Source organism: Choristoneura fumiferana, chromosome 9, assembly GCF_025370935.1.
Source record: "Choristoneura fumiferana chromosome 9, NRCan_CFum_1, whole genome shotgun sequence".
In the NCBI taxonomy this organism is placed as follows: domain Eukaryota; kingdom Metazoa; phylum Arthropoda; class Insecta; order Lepidoptera; family Tortricidae; genus Choristoneura; species Choristoneura fumiferana.
In genome coordinates, this window is record NC_133480.1 from 13415 (window position 1) to 18055 (window position 4641).

A 4641-nucleotide genomic window follows, 5' to 3' on the forward strand; every position below is an offset into this window, starting at 1 on the left:
TAACCGCTTATGATATTAAAAACAAAAAAAAGCGGGTCGGTGTCAAAAAATTACGAAGAGGCAAGAAACTAAAGAAAGAAGATTTTGTTATTCAATATAACTGGATAATGGATTCAGGAAATACAATAAGACTTAAAAGTAACGGCAGCAATTACGTAAGTTGGAAATTTCAAATAGACATAAAGTTAAAAGCAAAATTACTTTTCAAAATGTCGAACAGGAAATGAAAATCCCTGATGATAATTCAAAGAAAGGATGCAAAGGCTCAGGAAATAATAATTACTCATTTAGAGGATGGTGCGATGGTGTCTTATACTATGTTGCAAGACGGCATATCAAATGTATACAAAGTTGAAAGGACGTTTTCGAACCTAAAACTAATATAAACACGCATTTACTACAGCAACAATTTTTTGCGACGACTTATGAAGACGAAGGTATTTGCATGTTCATAATCAAAACTAGAGGAGAATACGACAAACTAAATAAAAGAAATTCTGAAGATTATCAGACAACAATGATGATGACTAAAATTTAATGTCTTTACCTGCGGCTTACAAACATTTTGTTACGGCATGGGAGTCAGTATCCAAAGAAAATCAAAATTAAACGAGCTTATGTCCAGGCTTATAATAGAAGAAAACAGGATGAAAATAGCCAACCACCCAAGCACTAGCCTCAATTTCCAAGCAGTGTCAAAAAATGTAAGAAGTTTGGCCATGAACAAGATTTTGTAAATCTGATATTAAATGCCACTTCTGCGGTAAACAGGGTCACTACGCAAATGAATGCAGATATAAAATCAATAAATTTGGAAGGCAAGGAAAAGGTCGAAATGATGGTCGTGGAAGACAAAATGTAAATGGTGCCGTGAACAGTCATGGTGGAGCTAACGCTTTCATCGGAGACACAGATGAAAATGAAGTTGAGTGGGTACATGGATTCTGGAGCGTCTGAACACATGTGCAGAAGCGCAGACATGTTTACAGAAATTTCAATGGAAGCCATAATAACGTCAAGATTGGAGACGGTTCGATGCTACCGGTACAAGAATAGGCAGTGGTTAAATTAGAAGCTTACAACGGTGAAGTCTGGATAGAGACTGTGATGTTCTAATGTATTGTTTGTACCGATCTTAAGGTAAATTTGTTTTCTGTAAGCAAGGCTGTAGACAAAGATATATCTCTGTAATTGATAGTAAGTTTTGTAAAATTTTAAATCTTGATAACAATGTTTGTGCTTGGCTAAAAGAAGCGGTAACCTTTTTAAAATGATTTTCGCTCATGTAAGAAACCTTATTACTGCAATACCGTTTAGATCTGCATGACTGGCATCAACGACTCGCACATCAAAATGTGGCACATGTCAAAAATGTCTTGACGGAGCACAAAATAAACTTTAAAAAACTGAGAAATCAGTTTGTGAAAAATTGTTGTGCTGGAAACAACATAGGGATCCATTTTTGCGTAGCCGAAAAGCGGAAACGGTTCCGTGTGCATTAGTCCATGCGGACCTTTGCGGACCAATGGAAGTTACATCCATAGGCGGTTCGAAATATTTCTTGTTACTGAAAGACGATTTTAGCAGCTATAGGATTGTTTATTTTATCAAAAACAAATATGAGGTCAAAAAGTGCATTGAGAATTATATCGCTCTTGTGGAAATCAGACCGGAAGAAAGTAAAAATACTCAGAACGGACAACGGCTTAGAGTTCGTGAACAATGAGGTAAGGGAAATTATAAATAAAAACGGTATTATTCATCAAAGAACGGTAGTTATATAGTCCTCAACAAAATAGTAGGGCTGAACGTGAAATGAGGACTTTGGTCGAAGCAGCTAGACGATGATAAAAGCCAAGTCAATGTCAAAACGATTCTGGGCGGAAGCGTGAACACGGCTGTTTTGTTCTAATAGAACAGGTACAAGTCCCGTAGATAAAAGACGCCATACCTATGAACTTTGGACCAAATAAATCGGTTGACTTTAGTGTTTTTCAAGTTTTTGGTAACCGTGTATCTTTTCATGTTCCAAGGAAAAGCGGAAGAAGTGGGACGACAAAAACCAAATCGGCTTATTTGTCGGATATGAAGACAACGTGAAAGGATATCGATTTACGTACCCGAAAAGGACGCATGTAGAGGTATCGCGAGATATAGTGTGTTGAATAACAAATCAACAGAGGTGGTGAACAATAAACCGAGCACTTCGCGTGCTGGGGCTGATGAAGACTCTGAAGATGATGAGGTAAGCGATCAACGAGACCAACCGACAGACGTAGACCAAACTGAAGGTACTAGCGATAGCAATATGACGCAACGGAACCCTGGTGGTGATGTACAACCACAGCGCGTTGAGGGATCGTAGTCAGATTCGCCGACCGGAAAGATACGATAGCTGTGAATTGTTTAGTGTACTTAATTTTGCGGATGTGCAAGAACCCAAGACGTATGAAGAAGCTATAAATTGTGCTGACGCAGACAAATGGATCGAAGCTATGGAAAAAGAGAAAGCGTCTCTTGGAGAAAACCAGACATGGACGGTTGTGTCGAGACCAGCAGAATGCTCGCCAGTAGACACAAAATGGATGTTTAAAGTTAAAAAGGATGAAAATGGAAGCAAATTGTATAAAGCACGTTTAGTTGCGCGTGGTTTTAAACAGAAAGACTTTGTGTCTTCATCTGAAGTGTACTTAATACAAAAGGACTCGTGTACGATTCTCAATCAAACTGACTACTTAAAAGGTATTCTAGAAAACTTCGGTATGTCCGATTGTAAACCAATATCCACACCGATGGACCCAAACGCAAAACATGACAATCTAAAGTTAGAGCCAGCATCGCAAAATACATCTATTGAGTTAAAGTGCAGAAAGGCTAAAGGCGTCATAATGTATTGTATGTTAGCTACGAGGCCAGACTTAGCTAATTCTATTTCGATTTTGAGTCGATATCAGTCATGTGCGTCTGAAGAGTTGTGGGTAGCAGTAAAAAGAGTTCTCAGATATATAAAATCCACATTGGATCTAGGTTTAGTTTTTGACAAAAGTGCCACCAGTACTAATATAATTGAGGGCTATGTCGATTCAGATTGGCGGGAGATTTACAAGATCGAAAGTCCACTACTGGTTTCGTATTTAAACTTTTAATTGTACGGTTTCATGGCTGTCTAAGAAACAACAATGTGTTGCACTTTCGTCAACAGAAGCTGAATATATGGCTCTGAGCCATGCTTGTACTGAAGCTGCTTGGTTATCTAAGTTATTGCAAGATCTGTCGTTGTACAGTAGTGTTCCTGTCGTTTTTTATACGAAGATAACAAGGTGCTATAAAGATCGCAGAGGTCTTGATTCAAAGCGCTTAAGCATATTGATATAAGACATAACTACGTGCGCGATCAAGTAGCAAAGGCTTAGTTAAACTAAAATATGTTGAAACAAGTGAACAGCTAGCTGACATTTTCACGAAGCCTCTAGTAAAGTGTTATTTTGAAAAGTTTTACAGTAAGTTAGGTTAACTGTTGTTATTTGTGATTTGATTATAAACCATGATAGGTGAGTATTGATTTCCAAGAAGTACTCATTAAAGAGGGGGTTTGAACCTCTTTGAGGTAATGAATACTCTCTACGTAGCTTATGTTATTAAGAAGAAATATTCATGTCACTCATATTGATTTGATCTTATTGTTTGTGAGAAAGTGGAGTTCAGCTTTAAATAAAATTACTCTTCGGAAGATCTGTGCCCCTTTTATTTCACATATATCAAACTTTCAAGAAAACTATAAACGGCTAAGTTTGCTTGAAAATTATTTGTAGTTTATGAGTTGTAAATAGCAGCCTAAGATATAAAAATATACCTAAACTTAAGAAGATTCCGTAAAATACGAAATCCTTTGAAAAATATTTCTAATTTTTTTCGTAATGGCTACGGAACCCTATTTTTTTTGTTTTATATATGAACGTGTTAACACGTTCACTGCGGGAAACAATTTCGAAGACTTTAAATCGGTGCGTCATAGGGTATATAAGATCCGACATTCGACTTTTTGTTAGAGCGTTTGCGGTCGAAAGGCCCTGTTGGACACGCTCGTCTAAAAAGGTCATTATCTGCATAATTATATGAATGTTGGTAATATTTGAATTGTAATAGTAGTCAGAGTTGCTCTTGGTACAGTTAAGTTCGTAAGTACATGCAATCACTTAATACTATTTGAACATACGTGTTAAAACTGCCGGATCTTTTATGCCCGATATACGCACTGACAAGAAAAAAATATCGATAGAATTTTAGGGTTGCAAGGTAACAAAAAACATCGATATCGAGCAAAAAAAATATTTTTTAATTTCAGATGTATGTGTTACATTGTAGCATTCGCGGCAAAGAGATTTTACAATATTCACATATGTTTTGACTTTTTTCACTCTATTTGCGGCGTCTTTTCTGCTCAAAGCTTGACGTAATTTGTCGTAGCACCAGAACAATTTCGTTTCTTTGTTCCCATTTTAAGCAATGACCCGTAGCCAAATCTGTATCAATTGTACAAGACACAGCGTTTTTGGTTACTTTTGCCAACACTCACGGAGAAACTATCGTTTGTCCTAATCACAAGCACTGCACTAGAGATAATAGCCAATAATCTAGTGC